The 24,212-nt window shown below is 43.8% G+C and overlaps 1 long non-coding RNA gene across 1 annotated transcript in view; it reads left to right on the top strand.

The window, feature by feature from the left end:
- LOC132209846 (uncharacterized) overlaps nucleotides 1-24,212 on the top strand; it is a 130,489-nt gene that overhangs the window by 88,605 nt on the left and 17,672 nt on the right. Inside the window, exon 2 of the long non-coding RNA XR_009445989.1 lies at nucleotides 1,969-2,013. This is a non-coding gene — a long non-coding RNA (uncharacterized LOC132209846). The remainder of the gene's footprint in view (nucleotides 1-1,968; nucleotides 2,014-24,212) is intronic.

The following is a 24,212-nucleotide window of genomic DNA, read 5'->3' as shown; positions in this document are numbered from 1 at the left end:
CTTTTCTATAGTCGAAGTACAATTTTGATTCTCGTCCCCCTGCTGAATTAGTTTAAACCCACCCGAATAGACTTAACATAAAATAAAATATAATTTATGGAGAATTATTTCACCGAGAGAATCATTTTGTAATTTTGCTGTTCGCCAGATACAATCTGCATTTACTGATTTGAGCATTTCATCCTGGCATGAAATTTAGAAATGATCTCCTAAAGATTACCATTAAATTTACATTGTGATCATGCTCATGAAATTCTTTAGTACCTAAATCCAAAACAGTCTATGAATAAGTTTAAAGATGATATTTCATGCACGCCTTAGAAAATTTTAACAGCTTCAAAAAACACGATGCACTCTTGGGCTCGCTCATAACAGTATGCATGCTTCTAACTTACATGAACCTTGAAATGATTGAGTAAGAATTCTCAGCAGCAATGTCCATTACTAAGCTGTTGAGAAGAGGATGACAAAGTCACATTATAAACAGAAATTAGGAAACTTTTTTTAAGATTGTTTGCAACGAAGATCGTGCTTGCAATTGAAATAAGTTATTTGATCTGTTTGATTTGATGTTTACTGACATATGTCCTGAGGTACAGTGAAAAGTGCTGTCTTAAGTGTTGACAGGCGGTTTGTACTATACAAATGTAACAGGATAACAAAACAGAGTGCAGGATGCAGTGTTACAGCTGCCGAGAAGTTGCAGAGAGAGATTAACATAAACATTATTAGTTTGATTCTATAAATAATTCTGGCAAGGGGATTTGAGAATTTAATCTTGAGGTTTGATTCTATATTCCTGATTCTGCCATTTCAATTCTACCAAACCTGGGACTATAATACACACAAAAAAGTATGCTGTCACAGCAAGCCTAACCTCCTGAGCGATCTGAAATACATGCACTTATTTGTAATTTTATCTATCAACTAAGTCAAACTTGACCATTGTTCTCACGTGAAATTTGATAATTTAATATTTCCATTCTGTTAAGAATTTTATAACCAAATGTCTTTCTAAGAAGTCAGTGTTTGTTTGACATGGACTTTACCCTTAATCCACTTGCTGTGATTTGGTATCACTAACTAGAATGAGGTTTGAAACAGTCCATTAATTCTTGTCAGAAAGCTTTATTGTATCCCTTTCAGCTCTTCTACAGTTTAATTGACTGATTCACAGCATACTGAGAAATCTTGAGAAGCTACTGTCAGATAAGGAATTCATATACATTATATATGGTGGTGTGAACACAACTAGAAATCATGAATGTATATCTTGCATTGTACACAACATTCTTATTAATGGAATAGAATTTTAGATGTTTCAGAATAAGAAATGCATTAAAAAGGATGGACTCATTCCTATAAGTATCCATTTTACTGTCAGTTGAAGTCATGTGGGCTATGGTCCTCTAATTCTTCCTGCTGCAGCACAGATCTCTGAAGTCTGGCTCTGGGAGGAGTGACAATTACTTTCCTCTTGACTCATGGTGGAAGTGAATACGTAAGTATCTGAGTCAAAACAGGATCTAGGCTTGGCTACAGAAGTATCATTATTCATGTCAAGTCCTTTTGTGGTACTGTTCATTGAGCATTGGACAAGCTGGAATCCTGCTGTTCAATAAGCATGAGGGCAACTCTGATTGCATTCTTTTTCTCCTTGTTGTCCATTCATGGTCGAAAGTGGATATCAGCAGAATGATATGGCAAAATCATGACAGCACAATGTTGAAATTTTGGGAGCAAATTGGATAGAGCCTAAAGTGAGCACAGAGATTGAGTGTATGGATATCCCTCACCGGTTGATTACAATGCTGACTACACACCAATGTTGCGCTAGCTTTTCATCTCCATGATTTCACCATCTGACTTATATCAGCGGCATGTTTTAGTGACTGTTGCCACCAATCAGGTGTGGTTGGCATCACTTCGAGGCACTAGGCAGCTGACATTCTTCACTCTTCTTTGCAGGTCTAATGACATACTACGGAAGCAACAGGACCTAACCAGAGTGGGGTAAATATGCCTGCTTGCCTTCTTGAAATAGCTGGTGTTGCTTATTACTGAATAGTTATTTCCAAGGCCATGACCAATGGCAAAGCTTGAACCATTGGTGATTACAGAATTTACATTAAAGATTATTTAAAAAAATAGAAAAAGTTGAAGGCATTGGCCTCCTCGAAAATTCAATAAGATCATAACCTCTTCTCAAGAATCAGTCACGTGATGGTACTACGAACTGTGTTCAATATTAGTACATCACTTCTTAAACAAGGAAACCAAAACTGTACACAATACTCAAAGTATGCCCTAACCAATGTCCTGCATAGCTGTAACGAGGCTTCCTTACTTTTATACTCTATCCCCCTTATAATAAATGTCAACAATTGCATTTTCCTTCCCAATCGCTTGCATGATTTCATCAATAAGCTTGGTTTGAAGTGTTGGATTTGTGTTGGATATCAGTTTTGCATTGAGATTGTGAAGCTCAATGACAGAGGAAAATGAAGCTGCTGCACTGTTAGCGATTGAGGATTTGGGATTATGGTTAATGGTAACACACTTAGAGGAGGTCCTCATAGTGGGGTCAAGCGGGAAGGAGTTCTTAAATTCTTGTTTTCCTTCCACCTCTTCTTTCATTCCTTCCTCCTTTTGTGCTCCTCAGTTGCTCTCCAAATATCTGGTGGACATCTCATGTGAAAGATATTATGCAATGTGCAGTAGGTCACTATGAATCTTAAAACTCTGCATCTCTGGGCAGTGGAAATACTAGTCTAGCACAGTTATATTTTGCTTTATGAACGCACTTTATTAAGTGTCTTATACCAGTATGCAGATATGCAGGCTATTTTTAAAATCTACTCTTTCATGCAATCATGGACATTATTGCCTAGGCCATTGCTGATTGTCTATCCCCAGTTGCAATGGAGAAGGTGAGGTTGAATCACCTCTTTGCAGTCCATAGGGGAAGGGTAAACTTGCACTGCTACCAGGAAGGGAGTTTCAAAATGTTGACCAAGCTACAGTGAAGGACAATATATTTCCAAGTCAGGTTTGTGCTTGGTTTGTAGGGGAACCTGCAGGTAGTGATATTCCCAAGAGCCTGCTGCCCTTGTCCTTCTAAGTGCAGTCAGTTCAAAAGGTGCACTATTAGAAGCCTGAGTGAGTCACTGTGGTGCATCATGCAGTTGGCTCACGTTGATGCTACCGTAGATTGGTTGTGGAGGGGTTGAATTATGAAGGTCATGGATGAGGAGCCAGTTAATTTGATTGCTTAGTCCCGTTTGAGACTGAGCTTCTTGAGTGTTGTTGAAGCTGCATCACCGAGGTGTATTCCATCCTACTCTTGATGTGTGCCTTGTCGATACTTGACAGGCACAGGGCTTTCAGGAGGTGAGTTCCTCACCATGGGATTCCCTGTCTACACCTGCTGTTGTACTCAGGAATATTATAAGGGTCTGAGCAACATGGGCTTGGTGAGTGAAATGGCAGAACCAAACCTTGTTAGGCTTCTCAACCATCTTGATCTCAGAAGAATCCTGTTCCATCTTTTATATTTTCGCTGTGTGGCAAGGTAAGTTTCAACTGGACAGTAGAAGTGAATTGCCAATTAAAGGGGATGTGCAGCAAGTTAAGTGCCTTATTACTGGCCCAATTCACCTCATTAATATTCAACTTTCCATGTTACCAAGCACGCCAAACAGCTAGATAGTGAGAAATTTCATATGGAAGTCAGGGTTCCCCGTACCGTCAGTCAGATGCACAGTCTATGCACAATCCAAAGCTTGAGATAGAAGATTGGAACAAGAGGAGGCCATTTCACCCTTCAAGCCTGCTCTGCCATTTTTCACCATCATGGCTGATCATCCAACTCAACAGCCTAATCCTGCTTTCTCCCTTTTGATCCCAATCACTCCAAGTGCTATATCGAGTTGCCTCTTGATTACATTCAATGTTTTGGCATCAGCTACTTCCTGTGGTAATGAATTCTGCAGGCTCAACTCTCTTTGGGTAAAGAAATGTCCCCTCTCTCTGTCCAATATCATCTATCCTGAATCCTCAGACTGTGACACCTGGTCCTGAACACACCTACCATCGGGAACATCATCCCTGTATCTACTGTCCAGTCCTGTCAGAATTTTATATGTCTCTATGAGATCATCCCTCATTCATCTGAACTGTAGTTAAAAAAATCTCAACCTAGTCAATCTCTCCTCATACATTAGACCCGCCACCCCTGGAATCAGCCTGGTAAACCTTGTCTACGCTCCCTTGAGAGCAAGAGCACCTTTCCTCAGAAAAGAAGATCAAAACTGCGCACAATATTCTAGGTGTGCTCTCAGCAAGGCCCTGTACAACTTGCAACAACACATTCCTGCTGCTGAACTCAAAACATCTTGCAGTAAAGACCAACATACCATTTGCCTTCTTTACTGCCTGCTGCACCTACATGCTTACCTTCAGCGACTGGTGCACAAGAACACCCAGGTCCCGCTGCTCACTCCCTCTCCCAATTTACAGCCATTCAGGTAGGAATCTGCCTTCTGGTTGTTGCTTCTAAAGTGAATAACCTCCCATTTACCCAAATTGTACTGCATCTGCCATTGATTTGCCCACTCACCCAACTGTCACGACCACGGTCAGCTGTCAGCATGAGGTGCTCGGTTTCAGGGGATCACTTTGATTGCAGGTGGGGAATAGGCAAAGTTCAGTCCTCGTAAGGACAACACCAGTAGTCAAGGAATCGAGCATTAACAGTTACGACCTGCAAAGACAGCAGTCAGAGATCTGGTAAGTCAGATCTAGGGGATGCATGAAGTCAGACAATAGTCTGGGACAAAGACAGTCCTGGGGTCTGTCTGTTACTCTCTAAAGAGGGTGAAAGGGGGGCCTAGAATGGAAGCAGAGAACCACTCCGAATAGGGGTGGGGGTGACAAGGCTGTGGGGGAAAACAGATACATTAATGGACGTCGGAACAAGGATGGTGATGGGATAAACTCAAGGTGTGTGCAGTACATGTAGTTAACAGCAGGACGACTTGGTAGGATGCAAGAGGGGGAGGGCAGAGCATTTGCCTCCGTAAGCGGCAGCAGACAGGAACATCATTAAGTCGGTATTGCTAAAGTGTAATAACAGAGGGCAGGAAAGACTCTTGTGTGCTGGGTCACCATGTGATGAGGGGAATGGGTAGCAATGGCTATCAGAATATTGCAAGGTAAAAAGGGACCTGAGGCTCTGACCGGGGTGGGGGAGGGAAGGGAGGTGCCTGATGACCAAGCAGAGTCCGGTGATGACAGTGTTCATTGCAAGATGCATTTCTGACACCACCTACAGTTCTGTAACAGCAGAACATAACTGGAAAATGGCTGGGGCTAACATCCAGGTTGAGGGAGGTCAGCAGCACCTTGAATCAGTTAAAGCATGGGATCTATGTCTGCTGGACTTTATGACATTGAAGGGGCAAATACACAAAGCATCCATTTGCAAACTCCAGCTACATTCAATTTGCAAAATGACGTTTCGGGCCTGGACCCTTCATCAGAGAGGGGGATGGGGAGAGGGAGCTGGAATAAATAGGGAGAGCGGGGGAGGCGGACTGAAGATGGAGAGTAAAGAAGATAGGTGGAGAGAGTATAGGTGGGGAGGTAGGGAGGGGATAGGTCAGTCCAGGGAAGACGGACAGGTCAAGGAGGTGGGATGAGGTTAGTAGGTAGCTGGGGGTGCGGCTTGGTGTGGGAGGAAGGGATGATGAGAGGAAGAACCGGTTAGGGAGGCAGAGACAGGTTGGACTGGTTTTGGGATGCAGTGGGTGGGGGGGAAGAGCTGGGCTGGTTGTGTGGTGCAGTGGGGGGAGGGGACGAACTAGGCTGGTTTAGGGATGCAGTAGGGGAAGGGGAGATTTTGAAACTGGTGAAGTCCACATTGATACCATATGGCTGCAGGGTTCCCAGGCGGAATATGAGTTGCTGTTCCTGCAACCTTCGGGTGGCATCATTGTGGCAGTGCAGGAGGCCCATGATGGACATGTCATCTAGAGAATGGGAGGGGGAGTGGAAATGGTTTGCGACTGGGAGGTGCAGTTGTTTGTTGCGAACTGAGCGGAGGTGTTCTGCAAAGCGGTCTCCAAGCCTCCGCTTGGTTTCCCCAATGTAGAGGAAGCCACACCGGGTACAGTGGATGCAGTATACCACATTGGCAGATGTGCAGGTGAACCTCTGCTTAATGTAGAATGTCATCTTGGGGCCTGCGATAGGGGTGAGGGAGGAGGTGTGGGGGCAAGTGTAGCATTTCCTGCGGTTGCAGGGGAAGGTGCCGGGTGTGGTGGGGTTGGAGGGCAGTGTGGAGCGAACAAGGGAGTCACGGAGAGAGTGGTCTCTCCGGAAAGCAGACAGGGGAGGGGATGGAAAAATGTCTTGGGTGGTGGGGTCGGATTGTAAATGGCGGAAGTGTCGGAGGATGATGCGTTGTATCCGGAGGTTGGTAGGGTGGTGTGTGAGAACGAGGGAGATCCTCTTAGGGCGGTTGTGGCGGGAGCGGGGTGTGAGGAATGTGTTGCGGGAAATACGGGAGACGCGGTCAAGGGCGTTCTCGATCACTGTGGGGGGAAAGTTGCGGTCCTTAAAGAACTTGGACATCTGGGATGTGCGGGAGTGGAATGTCTTATCCACCCACACCACCCACGCCCTCCACCTCCTCCAGGACTTCCAATTCCCTGGCCCCAAACACCTCATATTCACCATGGGCGTCCAGTCCCTGTACACCTGCATTCCGCATGGAGATGGCCTCAAGGCCCTCCGCTTCTTCCTGTCCGCAGGCCCGACCAGTCCCACTCCACCGACACTCTCATCCGCCTAGCTGAACTCGTCCTCACACTCAACAACTTCCTTTTGACTCCTCCCACTTCCTACAGACTAAGGGGGTGGCCATGGGCACCCGCATGGGCCCCAGCTATGCCTGCCTCTTTGTAGGTTACGTGGAACAGTCCCTCTTCCGCACCTACACAGGCCCCAAACCCCACCTCTTCCTCCGGTACATTGATGACTGTATCGGCGCCGCCTCTTGCTCCCCAGAGGAGCTCGAACAGTTCATCCACTTCACCAACACCTTCCACCCCAACCTTCAGTTCACCTGGGCCATCTACAGCACATCCCTCACCTTCCTGGACCTCTCAGTCTCCATCTCAGGCAACCAGCTTGTAACTGATGTCCATTTCAAGCCCACTGACTCCCACAGCAACCTAGAATACACCTCCTCCCACCCACCCTCCTGCAAAAATTCCATCCCCTATTACCAATTCCTCTGCCTCCGCCGCATCTGCTCCCACGATAAGACACTCCACTCCCGCACATCCCAGTTGTCCAAGTTCTTTAAGGACCGCAACTTTCCCCCCACAGTGATCGAGAACGCCCTTGACCGCGTCTCCCGTATTTCCCGCAACACATTCCTCACACCCCGCTCCCGCCACAACCGCCCTAAGAGGATCTCCCTCGTTCTCACACACCACCCTACCAACCTCCGGATACAACGCATCATCCTCCGACACTTCCGCCATTTACAATCCGACCCCACCACCCAAGACATTTTTCCATCCCCTCCCCTGTCTGCTTTCCGGAGAGACCACTCTCTCCGTGACTCCCTTGTTCGCTCCACACTGCCCTCCAACCCCACCACACCCGGCACCTTCCCCTGCAACCGCAGGAAATGCTACACTTGCCCCCACACCTCCTCCCTCACCCCTATCGCAGGCCCCAAGATGACATTCTACATTAAGCAGAGGTTCACCTGCACATCTGCCAATGTGGTATACTGCATCCACTGTACCCGGTGTGGCTTCCTCTACATTGGGGAAACCAAGCGGAGGCTTGGGGACCGCTTTGCAGAACACCTCCGCTCAGTTCGCAACAAACAACTGCACCTCCCAGTCGCAAACCATTTCCACTCCCCCTCCCATTCTCTAGATGACATGTCCATCATGGGCCTCCTGCACTGCCACAATGATGCCACCCGAAGGTTGCAGGAACAGCAACTCATATTCCGCCTGGGAACCCCGCAGCCATATGGTATCAATGTGGACTTCACCAGTTTCAAAATCTCCCCTTCCCCTACTGCATCCCTAAACCAGCCTAGTTCGTCCCCTCCCCCCACTGCACCACACAACCAGCCCAGCTCTTCCCCCCCACCCACTGCATCCCAAAACCAGTCCAACCTGTCTCTGCCTCCCTAACCGGTTCTTCCTCTCACCCATCCCTTCCTCCCACACCAAGCCGCACCCCAGCTACCTACTAACCTCATCCCACCTCCTTGACCTGTCCGTCTTCCCTGGACTGACCTATCCCCACCTACACTCTCTCCACCTATCTTCTTTACTCTCCATCTTCGGTCCGCCTCCCCCTCTCTCCCTATTTATTCCAGTTCCCTCCCCCCATCCCCCTCTCTGATGAAGGGTCTAGGCCCGAAACGTCAGCTTTTGTGCTCCTGAGATGCTGCTTGGCCTGCTGTGTCCATCCAGCCTCACATTTTATTATCTTGGAATTCTCCAGCATCTGCAGTTCCCATTATCTCTGATTCAATTTGCAAACATTTCTTTTGCTCATCCATAATGCATTCAGAGTGAATGTGTCAAATGCTGTTTAAAGGGGGATTGAACCATGACATTGGTGCTGAGTAAATGAACATTGTCACCTCAGCAATGTAGATTTTAGCTGCAACGACTTAAAAGGAGGAAAGTGCTGGATAAAAGTGCCCCATCACTACTCGAACTTCCGAGGGTGTTGTGGGACAAGGTGGGTAACGCTGCAGCTTATGTTAGATAAATATGATGATAGACTCTGGCAGCAGCAACAGGAAGAGGAATGGTTGTGGTGGGTTACCGAGTCGATGTATGTGCGGTAGCCAGGGCTATGATGGAGCCGATGGTTGTTCTGCTGAAGGTACAGTTCTGCAGCTTGGAGCAGTCAGGTGGGGGGGTGGGGGGGTGCTGTTCATTGGGTACAGTCTGTACATAAAAACCAAAAGAACAGTGGATGCTGTAAATCAGGAACAAAAACAGAAGTTGCTGGAAAAACTCAGCAGATCTGGCAGCATCTGTGAAGAAAAAAATCAGAGTTAACATTTGGGGTCAGGTGACTCTTCCTGAGAACTGTGGGAAGGGTCACTGGACCCGAAACGTTAACTCTGATCTTTTCTTCACAGATGCTGCCAGATCTGCTGAGTTTTTCCAGCAACTTCTGCTTTTGTTTACAGTTTGCCCCATCATTCTGACATACAGTGCTCTGCTCAACTGGAGCAGGCAACAAGATGATATGATAGATGTCGAGGAGTTGAGGGAATGGGAGTGGTTATCACAGGAGAGGGATGAGGATATTAAGCTGGAGGAAGCCCTCCTTGTGCATGACAGAATTCAACTGTATTGGGCATTACAAAGCAGACAGCACCTGATTATTGTCTGGTTCCAGTAAATACGAGCTGGCGGCGGAAAACTATCATGGATTATCAAGGTCAATATGCCAGCATTTTGTTTACATTGTGGAGCAAACTGCAGCCTCTGTTCATTTCCTTTGTGTTCCCTTTTCCTGGCTGTCAATCAAAAGTCATGTCTGGGCTTGTCCTAAGTCTTGCCTGTTTATGATAAAGGTCTGGGTGTCCAGTGTCATTGGAGAAAGAGAAGTGAGGACTTATCTATATCCTTTTTATACAATCCATCTAGAGGACAGGTACTCTATTTGATGTGGTGGTTAACTAGTGGTTAGGGTAAATGAGTGAAATTGTAAGTGTGAGAAAATGTAAGCCATGCCTGTTATATGCTGTGGATAGTATGGCTTTCTGACTGCTGGTCTTTTATACTGCTGGTGAGGGGCAATGCCAGTTTGCCATCACATGCCTGGACGTACAGCATCCTCTTAAAGATAGCACAGGTGCAAGAGATGCCAGTCTTTCAGTGGATGTCTGCTGAGTGGCATGTTGTTCTGGGAATGATGCATAGTAAGATGGGGATGGGGCATTGCCGGTAAGTAACACGGGCATGTTTGGTAAGATAGAGTATCAAATCCTCTTTATCCTAAAGCATGAATTCCTCAAAAAACTCAACGCAACTTACACGTAGCCAATAAAATGTGTGGTTCAGCCTAGTATTTATACGAGTAGTCCAGTTAATTTTCGATCATTTTCACCCCCTACACCTCAGGATGTGTATAGCAGGAGATTAAGTCATGGTGATGCCATTGAATATTTTGGAGAAATAGTTAGATTCTCTCTTATTGGAGATGATCAATGATTGAAATTTAGCTCAAGCCTGCAAAATACCTTGGTTTTGCTACTAATAGAAATGTGCTATTTCAGTATCTGAGGAATCACAAATTGCATGGTGTGAGTTCTGTCCTCAACTTAAATTTGACATCGGCTGGTAGGCTTTTTGGGCAAGATTCCCTTCTTGGATTTAAAAGTGCTGTGGATGAAGCACAGGGGTTTCTGCTATAACATGTGTTCTGGCAAAACAAATTGGCTGTAATGAGACTAACCAAATGGGGAACACTGTTTCTAAAACGCGAACTTGTGTTGACCATAATGCGATTCCATCAATTCCAACTTCTCTCCCTCGATGCATGGATCAGGATGTAATAGCAGCCTTTAAAGCTTATTATTTCAGGAGCACATTTAAGAGACACTGAGGGGGATAAGGCCAGTGCTCTTCAATGTTGGAAGAGTTTTAACATCAAAAATGCAATTAACATTATCATGGAGGCGTAAGTTGGTGTCAGTAAAGACTGCTTGTATGCAGTTTGGCCGAAGCTTCTCCCAGAATTTTTTCACAATTTTGAAACCATTGCTCCCAAGCATCGAAGAACATTGTGTTGATCTTGTAAAGCAAGTTAGACTTGAAGAAGTGGAGCATAAGGATGTTGAAGAGCTGCTTGAGTCCCTCTGTGAAGATCTCTCTACACAGATCTACAACAGCTTGGCACTGAGGAGGAAGAGGAAGCGGGAGATGAAGAAGCTGAAGTCCAGGATGCAGCACCATGAGAGCTTTCTACTTCTGTTGTTTCTTCAATCCTGGGGGATATTGAGAAGCAGTTACATCTCTTAAAGGACTATGACGACAATGCAGAATGCAGCAGCATAGCAGCTCATGGAATAGGATCTTATTTGGCATCCTATGAACAGCTTCTTCATGAAAGAAGAGAAAGGGCAAAGCAGCAAAAGCTGGACGCCTTTTTTAAGCCAACCCCCAAGAAAGAGTCAGAAGACAATGAACCACAGCCATCCATTTCTGGATTAACTATTTTTTTGTCCTAACCCTGTAACCACAACTGCACCTGAATGTGATGATGAATAAGATGATGACCTTCTGCCCGTGCACGAATGACAGACAACCTCAAAACCTCCTCCCGCATCAAATCCTCTTGTCAACTTTTCAAGATAAGATGTTAAATTTACTTTCATTTCATCATTAAATATGAATTTCATGGATTTTGAGTGATTTTTTTTGGTGGTCTGCCCCTAACCTTGCTTTTACAACAGGCCGGATTATTTCTACAGCACGATTTTAGACCATAAGACCATAAGACCATAAGTCACAGGAGTGGAAGTAAGACCATTTGGCCCATCAAGTCCACTCCGCCATTTAAATCATGGCTGATGGGCATTTCAATTCCACTTCCCTGCACTCTCCCTGTAGCCCTTGATTCCTTCTGAGATCAAGAATCTGTCGATCTCTGCCTTGAAGGCATCCAATGTCCCAGCCGCCACTGCACTCCGTGGCAATGAATTTCACAAGCCCACCACTCTCTGGCTGAAGAAATGTCGTCTCATTTCGGTTTTAAATTTACTCCCTCTAACTTTAAGACTGTGCCCACAGGTCCTAGTCTCCCCACCTAACAGAAACAACTTCCAAGCGTCCACCCCTTCTAAACCATACATTATCTTGTAAGTTTCTATTAGATCTCCCCTCAACCTTCTAAACTCTAATGAGTACAATCCCAGGATTCTTAGCCGTTCATCATACGTTAAACCCACCATTCCAGGGATCATCCGTGTGAATCTCCGCTGGACACGCTCCAGGGCTAGTATGTCCTTCCTGAGGTGTAGGGCCCAAAATTGGACACAGTATTCTAAATGGGGCCTAACTAGAGCTTTATAAAGCCTCAGAAGCACATAGCTGCTTTTATATTCCAACCCTCTTGAGATAAACGACAACATTACATTCGCTTTCATAATTATGGACTCTACCTGCAAGTTAAGACAATCCTGGACCAACACTCCCAGATCCCTTTGTACTTCTGCTTTGCGAATTTTCTCACCATTTAGAAAATAGTCCAAGCCTGTATTCTTTTTTCCAAAGTGCAAAACCTCACATTTGCTCACATTGAATTTCATCAGCCATTTCCTGGACCACTCTCCTAAACTGTCTAAATCTTTCTGCAGCTTCCCCATCTCCTCAGTACTACCTGCCTGTCCACCTATCTTTGTATCATCGGCAAAGTTCGCCAGAATGCCCCCAGTCCCTTCATTCAGATCAGTAATATATAAGGTGAACATCTGCGGCCCCAACACTGAACCGTGCGGGGCACCACTTGTTACCGGTTGCCATTCCAAAAAAGAGCCTTTTATCCCAACTCTCTGCCTTCTGTCAGACGGCCAATCCTCAATCCAAGCCAGTAGCTCACCTATAACACCATGGGCCCTCACCTTGCTCAGCAGCCTCCCGTGAGGCACTCTATCAAAGGCCTTTTGGAAGTCTAGATAGGTAACATCTACTGGGTTTCCCTGGTCTAACACACTTGTTACCTCTTCAAAGAATTCTAACAGGCCTGTCAGGCTCGACCTCCCCTTACTAAATCCATGCTGGCTTGTTCTAATCTGACCCTGCACTTCCAGGAATTTAGAAATCTCATCCTTGACAATGGATTCCAGAATTTTACCAATTACCAAGTTTAGGCTAATCGGCCTATAACTTTCTTTCTTTTGCCTTGATCCTTTCTTAAACAAGGGAATTACAACAGCAATTTTCCAATCATCTGGGACTTTCCCTGACTCCAGTGACTTTTGAAAAATCACGACCAAAGCCTCCGCCATTTCCTCAGCCACCTTCCTTAGAGCTCTAGGATGTAGCCCATCGGGGCCTGGAGATTTATCAATTTTTAGGCCTTTTAGCGTTTCTAGTACTTTCTGTTTTCTAATGCCTACCATACTCAACTTTGCCTCCTGGCTCTCCCTAATTGTTGGCATACTACTCATGTCTTCCACTATGAAGACTGACGCAAAGTACTTATTAAGTTCTTCAGCTATTTCCTTATCTCCCATCACTAGCCTTCCAGCATCAATTTGGAGCAGCCCAATATCTACTTTTGCCTCTCGTTTGTTTCTTATGTATTGAAAGAAGCTTTTATGATCATTTTTAATATTACTAGCTAGCCTACCTTCGTATTTGATCCTCTCCTTCCTTATTACTCTTTTTGTTACCCTCTGTTTGTCTTTGTAGCCTTCCCAATCTTCTGATTCCCCAGTGCTCTTGGCCACTTTATAGGCTGTCTCTTTTTCTTTGATATATTTCCTGACTTCCTTTGTCAGCCATGGCTGCCTAATCCCACCCCGGATAATCTTTCTTTTCTTTGGAATGAACCTCTATACTGTGTCCTCAATTACACCCAGAAACTCTTGCCATTGTTACTCTACTGTCTTCCCCGCTAGGCTCTGTTTCCAGTCGATTTTTGTCAATTCCTCTCTAATGCCCCTGTAGTTACCTTTATTTAACTGTAACACTATTACATCCGATTTTGCTTTCTCTCTTTCAATCTTCAGACTGAACTCTACCATATTATGATCGCTGCCTCCTAACTGTTCCCTTACTTTAAGGTCTTTTATAAAGTCTGGCTCATTACACAGCACTAAGTCCAGAATAGCCTGATTCCTTGTGGGCTCCATCACAAGCTGTTCCAAAAAGCCATCCTGCAAACATTCCATGAATTCCCTTTCTTTGGATCCACCGGCAACATTATTCACCCAATCCACCTGCATATTGAAGTCTCCCATGATCACTGTGACCTTGCCTTTCTGACATGCCCTATTTATTTCTCGGTGCATCTTGTGCCCCTGGTCCTGATCACTGTTAGGAGGTCTGTACATAACTCCCATTATAGTTTTTTTGCCTTTGTGGTTCCTCAATTCCACCCACACAGACTCCACATCTTCTGACCCTATGTCATTTAGTGCCGTAGATTTAATTCCATTCTTAACTAACAAGGCAACCCCACCCCCTCTGCCCACCTCCCTGTCTTTTCGATATGTCATGAATTCTTGGATTTTTAACTGCTAGCCCTGAGCTCCCTGCAAACATGTCTGTGTGATGCCTACCACATCATAATCATTCAAGAGGATTTGTGCTGTTAATTCATCTACTTTGTTGCAAATACTATGAGCATTTAGATAAAGTGTCTTAATGCTGACTTTCTTCTCATTATTAGAGAGGTTGGAAATCTCAAGATGTCTTAAGCTATCCTTCCTTTTTGCTGTATTCCTAGTCTGCCTTGAGCTTAAATCCACCTGTACACATGCTATCTTGTTGCTTATCTTTCCATTTAACTCCATACTCCCTTGTCTCTTTCACTTTCCCTTCCCCCTGACTCTATAATGGGATGCTGCACAGGAGTGTAACTATCGCATTACAACAGAAGCTCCTGTAATCGCGTCTGTTGCCAGGGTTGCTGGCATTTACCTGCACTTTCATTGCCTGTGAACACAGACCAGCTAAACAGTTAAGGAGTAGAATTCCTTTTGGATACAATAAAGAATTGGATTAACATGTGGTATTCACAGCAATGTACGTGTAATCAATGGTATCACACACCATAGGGAAGCTTGCAATGCTAGTGAAACCAGACGTTTCTCTGCCCTCTCTTTTCTGGAAAAGAGAATTAAATATAATTAGCTTTTATTTGAATGGAGATCTCAAGGACCTTCCACATACAAGCAGTGGAAAGCAACCTGCAACAGGCTAGAAATAGCTCCAGCTCATTTCAAAACAGAGTCAGTCATATGAAGGTTAATTGATACACTAAACTTCATGGACTTTGGCTGCAGGAGATAGCTCATTTTGACAAGGACATTTTAATGAAGGATGGATGCCTCAGAACATATGGCTCCACTCTCAGAAGTGGGGTCCAGAAGAGCTTTTGTATGTGTTTGATTCTAAAGTCCTCATGATAGCTCAGGCAAACAATGCTAACATGGGAAGAGGAGCTGTTGTTCCAGTTTATGAAATTCAAAACATCAAACTTGTACCCATTTGGCAAGCAGCACATTGCTCATACCAACCACAGGCTGGTGGAACTATTGTGTCAACCATCACTCGCAAGTTTACATCCACAACTACAATGTCCAATTGTGAAGGTCAATGGTATAACAATATAGTGCAAACCAGGCGCACAGATGACTATTCCTGATGCTGCTCCTGGGAGTGATAATCACCAACAGTCTGTCCTTGTCCACCCATGTGGACATAATGGTCAAGAAAGACACCTCTGCTTCCTCAGGCAGCTAAGAAAATTCAGCATATCTACAAAGACTCTTACCAATTTTTATTGATGCAGCATACAATGCATTCTATCAGTGTGATATGGCAAGTGCTCTTCCCAAGGCCACAAAAAAAATTACAGAGAGTCGTGAACATAGTCAATCACACAAACCAACCTTTTTACATTGACTCTGTCAATACATCCCGCTGTCTCAGGAAGGCAACCAAAATAATCAAAGACCCCTCCCATTCTGGTTCTTCTGTCTTCCTCTCTCTTCCATCAGGCAGAAGATATAAAAGTTTGAATACATGCACCAACAGATTCTAGAACAGCTTCTTCCCCACTGTTATCAGACTTTTGAGCAGACCTCTAAAGTATTAATTCTGATCTATGTCTGCACCTTCTCCGCAGCTGTATTCTATACTCCTTTCTGTTACCTGATGCACTTCAAATAGTACGATCTCTCTGCAGACCATGCAAAATAACACTTTTCGCTGTATCTCAGTACGTGTGAAAATAATAAATCAGATCAAATTAATGCTCTTAGCTGACTTCCAGTTCCCACTTAGAATAAAGATGTTCCTCCGGATCTCAAAGTGGAAAAGATTAAATCTAACTTTGGCATTAGTTTCCACATCAGTCTCATTCATTTTGGCCATAGCTACGCAGAACTGACTCAATAAGTTTTTGTCCCACTGCAACTCTCTTGTACCTCCCCACCTATACTCTCCTCTCCACCTATCTTCTTTTCTCTCCATCTTCAGTCCGCCTCCTCCTCTCTCCCTATTTATTCCAGAAGCCTCTCCCCATCCCCCTCTCTGATGAAGGGTCTAGGCCCGAAATGTCAGCTTTTGTGCTCCTGAGATGCTGCTGGGCCTGCTGTGTTCATCCAGCTTCACACTTTGTTATCTTGGATTCTCCAGCATCTGCAGTTCCCATTATCACTGACTCAATAAGTTACATCTGATGGCATCCAGTTGCAATACCTCAAGTACATCGTCAGCCTGAATACATTTAGCACCTCCTGAGGAAGAACATATTTCCTGATCATTCAGTGAGGAAAATCTAACTCTCTATGAATGTAATTTTCAATATGATTATTCCACAGCTCTACATCACAATGTGCTTATCCATATATACACAAGGCATTTGGGCATAGAAACAAATCCAAGAAAGAGTGGCAAGTGAACTATCAAAAAAAGACATTGATCACATCATCTGAAACATGTCAACTCCATCAACCTCACCAATCGAGGGAACAGCTCATTCCCCATGAACCTCTTTCTGAGTTGGGGTTCAAGATTGTAACTGATATTTTCCATCAGTCCAAGGCCACAATACATTCTAGAGACCATCAACTTCACCAAGTTCCTTCCAGTGAAATAAGTTAAAGGTGCTATTGCAGCAACAGTTGTTGATACATTAAGAGCAGCACAGTGCTGCTTCCTCGCAGCCCCAGGGACCCAGGTTCAATTCCACCCTTGGGAGACTGTCTGTGTGGAGTTTACATATTCTCCTCGCATCTGCTTGGGTTTCCTCCCACAGTCCAAAGATTTGCAGGGTAGGTGGATTGGCCATGCTAAATTGCTCATAGTGTTCAGAGATGGCTTGGGAGTTGCCGGGCTAGGGGGCTGGGTTTGGTTACTGTGTTCTTCAGAGGGGTGTTGTGGTCTTGTTGGGCTGAATGGCCTGTTTCCACACTGTAGGAATTCTGTGATTAACTGCCATATTAAGTATGTTTGCTGTTCCTCAGCAAATTGTATCAGTCTATAGTTTGAAGTACCTTGCTGAGTCTTTCCAAGCCATGTACAAGAAGTTGGGTATTCAACACAACACCTCCTCTGTTCACTACCAGCAATCTGATGGTTTTCAGAGAGCGTATTAAATCTATCACCTAATCATCAGGACAACGGCTTCCCTCACCAGCACCTCCCATGTTTGGAAAAAAAGACCTACATCAGTTTTCCTGACAAACTTTCACAAATGCTATCAAAAAGAAGGGAAAACACAGTGCAAAAACAATATGAGACCCTAATGCTGAAACTATCATACCAGATAACAACCAGGCATCAATGACACATGATACACTTTCATTCACATTAAGAGATACCAGACCACAGAGTGAGGTTGTGATAATTGGTTGAAGACTAAATTCAGTATTGTGTGTGTCTACCATCACATTATCATACTGTATAAAGACAATACACAGATGTGGATCCTTGTATACATTTATCAGAGACAGCAAGGGGGTCTTGTTTCCTTGAATGGATCTCAGAAAGGCATCATAGCTTTAAGACAGCTAGACGACATCACAAAATACGACACTGTCACATAAAAGGATTTTTTTTTACCTTACAGTTAGCAACCAATATGTTACCAGCTCGTTTACATTCAATTAACCATCCAGTCAATTATGTAATAGTGACACAAGTGAACAATTAACCAAGACCATATACTTAAATCTGAGATACCATGTTAGTGTGCATAGTTAGTTGTTAATAAGCTTCAAGATATCTGCCTTAAGGAGAGGTATTCATTGACATCAGCAATCAATTACAATGAGAACTGCATCGCAAATGTTGCGTACTACCTACGTGACAAGTTAAGCATATGTGTTAGTCACACATTGTGCTCCCCACACCTGTTTTCATTTGGTCCCCCAGGCAGTTTGTTCTCTCCGTGACACAACTGTTAACCTAAAATTCTGTGCAGTGAACCAAATGCTGGGAGGTCTGCAAGAGTAATCATAGTATATTATTGAATTAGATTTCTTGCCAGAGTTTGAAATGTACTTGGCGTATTTCCAGCCACCTACTCCGACAAATGAATTGGCATTATATTTTAAAAAGGGTGAGTACATCAGGGTTTATGGTATTTTTGCATCACTGCATGGTTTAGTTGATTGCAGGCACTAAAAATTAGAAAATTTGGGAAAAATACGATGCTTGAAGTCAATGGGCACTGGCTGGAAGCTTGTGAAGGCAATGGGAAATCCCTCAGCTGTGCCTTCTAGGCAAGCACCTCCACAGCTCATTCAATTCGGATACTTGACAATCCAACAGTGGGCCACACCCCAGAATCAAGGCCTAGCTGCTTGAGAGTTACTGGTCAGAGAAGACCAATACTAGTGAATAGCACTGCCCCCTCTTATAGCACCTACCTTGAGGCCTCAGCTCTCTGCTGTATCATAGGCCAGATATAAGTGATAGTGGGAAGTTTACAGAGGAGGTTCATGGGGAAGCAGGATTAGTAGCAAAGGCAGAAACACCTTTGAAGTCTTTGAACGAGGAACACTCCTGCTGACTGGGAGCTCACGGGACATTTTCCTGACATGGTGAGCCCCCTGCCCATTGCTGAGCTTTATACCCCTGGCGGTGAGATGATGAGGCCTCATTGTGTGCATTACTTCAGGTCCTCAATTGCTGGGAGAGCAGGAAATGCATCCACATGTCTTCCCAGCATGGATTGCATTAGAATGGGGACAGGATGTGGCTGAACACCCACTCCCTACCTCCCCACCTGATTATGCCCCTGGCCCAGACCAACCCTTAAACACACTATGGGGAAAGGTCCAGGATTGTCCATTGATTTTCCTCCAACTTTCTGTGCCTAAATCAAGAAGGCATCTATCCAGGAATAACTATTATTCATCTGATTATAGGCCATCAAGGATGGCTTCACTGCAACCCTTAATAATGAAATATACTCATCATTTATGGCATGAATTAAATTATGAGATATTAAATGATAAACCAAGCCAGTAATAGGTGCTTCCAATGAAGTTTGAACATTAAGCTGCTGAATGATTTACTTGCAGTTCAAGAAAAGCTCCAAATGTAGGGATCATATCCATCTGTTCCATCACTTCTGAGACATTGTCAAAGAGTTATAGACTTACACAGCATGGAAACTGAATCTTCATTCTTTGTATGCCTAACTCCGAGACCCTAAAACAATTGCTCTACTTGGGGTCCAGTTGGGGCGGGAGATTTCCATGAGGAGAGCATGAAAAACTTTGCAAGTGCCCTCAAAACATTTCTGCAAAGAACACATCATTCTGCCAACTCATGGGAGAACCTTGCCTGCAGCCAACCAGAATGGAGAATGTTTGTTCAGAGGGCACTGAGCACAGAAAAACTTTATCAGAAACATGCAGAGACAAAGTGAAACTTCCAAACAAATCAGCCACCTGATCCTTTCTGGGCAACAGATCCCACCTGTGGCAGAGTCTGCATATCATCCATTCTCATTACTTCAAGGATGAGCTGAGCCAGAGTAGAATGACGTCACTCTCAGACTGTTTAAGAACATGAAAAGATTTTCTTTCCAGTTCTCTCTTCCTGTGTGCTACAATAAAAAAGGAGAGAAACAAAATTGATAAAGAAAAGTCAGAAATTGTTACACGAAGGAAAATGCTGAAAAAAAACCGTATAAAATACCACATTGATCTGTTCTCTTCTTAACATCCCCTTGGCAGCAATACTCTCCATCACACCTTCTCAAGTTTCCCCTTCTCGCGTAAGTTTTATGCTTGATTTGCCTTAAGAGAAACTGAGTTCATTTCAATCGGACAAAACTTTCATCTTTGAAACAACAGTTATTTGTTTATAATCCTGTTGCTGTACAGGTGCAATAAAGGCCTTGTAGTTTAAGTAAACAAAGGCTTGTAAATCAATGTTCAAGATTAACAGAGGGCTATAGTTTTGAAACAAAATTCTATTAAAGCTTCATTAAAACGGAGAAATGAAGACTAATCTCCATTGTGATTGCTGCTGACAGCAAGGTTAGCGTGTATTTGCATCGTGTTCACTGACATCATTACACATTGAGGCCTCTCCTGGATTCATGTCTAATTTGTAGATCTGGAAATAACCATAATCTTCCTTTCAATTTTCTGCATTCTTATAACATGCTTTTTACTTCATTTTGACTTCAAATGTTTAGTTTTATTTTAAATCAACTGCGCTCAAAGTAAATAACTTGCTAAAACAGCTAATGTAATGATGATAAATTGCCATTCCAATCAGTGAGTTTTTATATCTTTCATATTAATTCCTTGCATGATTCTGTGAGCATAGTATCACTGTGTACGTTATTAAACGTGCCAGGCCAAGCTTTTTCAATGTTGCTGCGCATTCGTGTAAAATTTGCTTGTGCATACATTAATCTAGGACAATTACGTTTGAAGTGAAGACACTTGCTTGTTTGCAATACTTCAGCTCGATATTCTAAACACCAGGCATGAACAGAAATTAACCAGACTGGCCTTGTAGGTCTGCTATTCAAGATTAGAGCTGATGGCAGCAGATTCTTCAGCTTTGCTGGAGTGTTGGTCAGCCTAAGTTTCATTGGGAGCACTGCACCGCAGTAAGGTGGGAGAAGTTCCTTTGGGAGCAAGCATTCATCATCCTCAATACTATTCCGACCCTTTGTCCAATTTTTTCCCAGATTTGAATGCAAAGGATTGAATGTTACATGCTAGGTCCATCTTGGACTGTTAACTGATCCTGACAGAACTATCAAATCTGGTGTACTTTCAAAGCTGGACATTCACAAATGGCCCATTAGCACCTGTCACTATGGGAATGAATACATTTGCTCATTTTTATCTGGTTCCATTCTGTTGAAATCTGTTTCAATGTCTGAATGTCTGTTTCAAGGATGAAAGTGAAAACATCATTAAATTGCTGCAGAAATAAAATACATTTTACACACGTTCATTAGTGGGTAAAGACAGTGATTTCATACATTAATATCATAGGCTGTTCAATTATTGATTTAATTTTGGCACCATTCTTTCTGTCAAGCAATATTTTAATCTCATTAATAGATCTTGTGTAGTGTTAGTCACAGGTCATCCAAGACCTGCGGTGTGGATTTTGATTTTTAAGTTTATAGCCTAAACACTGCCGCAATTCTTCAATCATTCCAATATAGTCATTTTGAGTAAGTGATCTAGCATATTATTGACTTAAGTTAAAAAATGCCGTTCTCAGATATAATATTGATCACTAAATTAATTTGTGTTCAAAGCATGTATAAGGTGCAAGTATTCCATCTTCAAAACCTTTTATTCCCACTTATTTGAATTTTAAAATGTATTTTTAAATAGTTATTTTCCAATGTAGAACTTTAGCTGCCAGCTGAAGATAAAATGTTGCCTGAAGATTTTCCTTGTGTATTACACTTTTCTTCCTCAGCAAAAAAATTCTCAGTGATTCACTTAGTTGGCTACAAGACATTTTTTCACCTCTGCAGACATGTTCTTGCTGAGGTTGTGCTGCTGTTGCATTGCCCAGGGATGTAATTTTCCAGACTGTTGAATCTCCAATAACCAGCTCTTGAATAGCCGGCCACTTCTCAGTCTGGATCTAGAAGGCAGGCAGATTCTGGCCATACTGGCCAAGACTAAGTGACTGAATAGCTATCCCCGCTCAATGCATTGTAAAAAGAAACCTCACCTCAATGCAAAATAAATCTCAAATCCAAAACACTATTTGCATAGAACACACTGTTTCCGGCCTGAGACAATTTCTCAATTTCCTGTCCACTTGCCACTTTATAGCTGCATATTGTCATTTCTCAGAAACAGAGAAAACCTCCTGCAGCCATCTCTTTCTGACATGTTAGATTTGATTAAGACAATGGAAACTTGATGACTTTGTTTTCTTCTAGTTATTTTTTTCTTGCCATTTCAATTTTCCTGCTGACTTTCCCCATTCAATCGTAATAACATTACAGCCAACACGTTCAAGAGCCATTATAATTTTCCTACAATTGACTACAATCAATGAAGACTTATTTTAACTTAAAAAAGGGCAAAAAAAGTGCAAGTCATCACAGTGCCACAAAAACTAAAGCTACAGGAAAGACAATTACATTAACACCAATTAACTTCTTTGACCTTATTCATGCTGTTTGGGAAAATATGTTATCAGGGCACTGACCGCATTTAGGATAAATAAGAATTTCTTCAGGAGCTAGCATTTTAATGGCATGAACCTTATTTCTTTTTTTGCCAAGCATGAGTTGTGTGTGCTTTTTGAGGGATTCTCACCACAAGGCCTGGCGTGGTTTCTAGTAGTGTTTTACTAAACTCACTTTATTAAGTATGTACCCAATGCATAGAGTGTTGCTCATATCTGAGTCTATCCACATATTGTCATGTGCCATTCCTGGAACAACTCACCTGATTCCCACTGATAAAGCTGTATCCCTGCCACCCATGCCATATTCCAATAGCCATGGTGCACCAGGTCAAGCACTGGCACCCTGAAGCGGCCCTATTCAGTCAAGGATGGAATCTGAACATGTCAGAGAAGGGCAAGATGGTGCTGCCATTCTCCAAAAGAGTCATGGAGGTCTTGGTTGGGGGAATGATGCAAAAGAGGGAATTCTTCTTCCTGAAGGATTGCACCCACCTCCTACCAAAGCTCATACTCTATACCACTCTCACTGTTACATGTGATACCTTTCCTCACTCGCTGTCATCCCCCAACCCCTGCCCACCCACACTGGGCACCTGCTCAGCCCCAGGCAGGAGAGGACCCCTTGGTGTAAGCAATCAGGGACATTGTCAGAATGTCCGGGGAGGAACAGGAGAGGCAGACAGGGATCTGGGAGGCTATGGTCTCAGTGCCCAGAGACAGCAGCAGTGCAATGAGTCATGTGGCCATCTGTCTGGCTCCATGGCAGCTGCCAGTGAGTGCCAGGCCCAGCAGCCTCAGTCTCCGCTGGCGAAGGGCAGACACCCGCAATCCATCACCCAGCCATTGGTGCTCAGGGCCACAAGTATAGCAACAGGGGATGGCACACATTCCAGGTGCCCCTCTCCTCACAAGGAAACTGGGCAGTACAAGGACACTCCCAGCCAGAAGACAAACCACACATAGGCCGCTCAGATGTATTCTGTCCAAACATTCCAGAGAGGCTGGATCTGCCACATCCACTCTGTGCCCTCTCAATCCTGCTGGAAGCTGAAACCATGATGTTTTCACTTGCCTCTGGCAAGACGACCATTGGCATGTCAGAACGGTTCATACAACAACACTCATGGGGTTTCCCACCCAAACCTCCAGGGCCTATGGGCACCACTGCTGAACAAGGTCCCGCCATCCTGGCTGTGGAACTGGGATATTACTGATATTTGAGAGGAGGAACAAAACCTCTTTCAGGCATTTTGGTGACACAGGTGGTCTTGCACTGTATACAAAAGTCCCACATTTCCACAAATGGCATTGTTTTGTCTTTACATACAGAGTGTCCAGGTCTCATTGCCTTGACACCACACCCCAGACACAATCTATCAAAAATCTAACAAAATCAGCCTTGAATAATTTGAATGGCCCAGCCTACTGAGAGAGAAAGAAAAAATCATTTGCGCCTTAAAAGTGAGGCCTTGTGTTCTTAAAATTTATCCCCTAGTACCTCTCAGTCCTGCAAGTGGAAGTGTCCTTTCAGAATCTATATTGCCATGTCCCCTTAGAATCTTAAGTTTCAATGAGAACAGCTCTCATTTCTTTAAACTCCGATAAGTGAATGCCCAACCTATTGAACCCTTCCTCATGAGGAGTGCTTTCATGCCAGGAATAATTCTACTGAATCTTCTGAATTGATTCCAACACAATTATATCCCTTTTCATATTTCTGCATTGGATTCTCGGGAATGAATGAAAGTTTCATTAGTCAACTGCATATAAATTTTA

The sequence above is a fragment of the Stegostoma tigrinum genome, chromosome 7 (assembly GCF_030684315.1).
Source record: "Stegostoma tigrinum isolate sSteTig4 chromosome 7, sSteTig4.hap1, whole genome shotgun sequence".
NCBI classification, from domain to species: domain Eukaryota; kingdom Metazoa; phylum Chordata; class Chondrichthyes; order Orectolobiformes; family Stegostomatidae; genus Stegostoma; species Stegostoma tigrinum.
The sequence above is the reverse complement of the archived record's forward strand: the minus strand, read 5'-3'. Positions and strand labels throughout refer to the sequence as shown.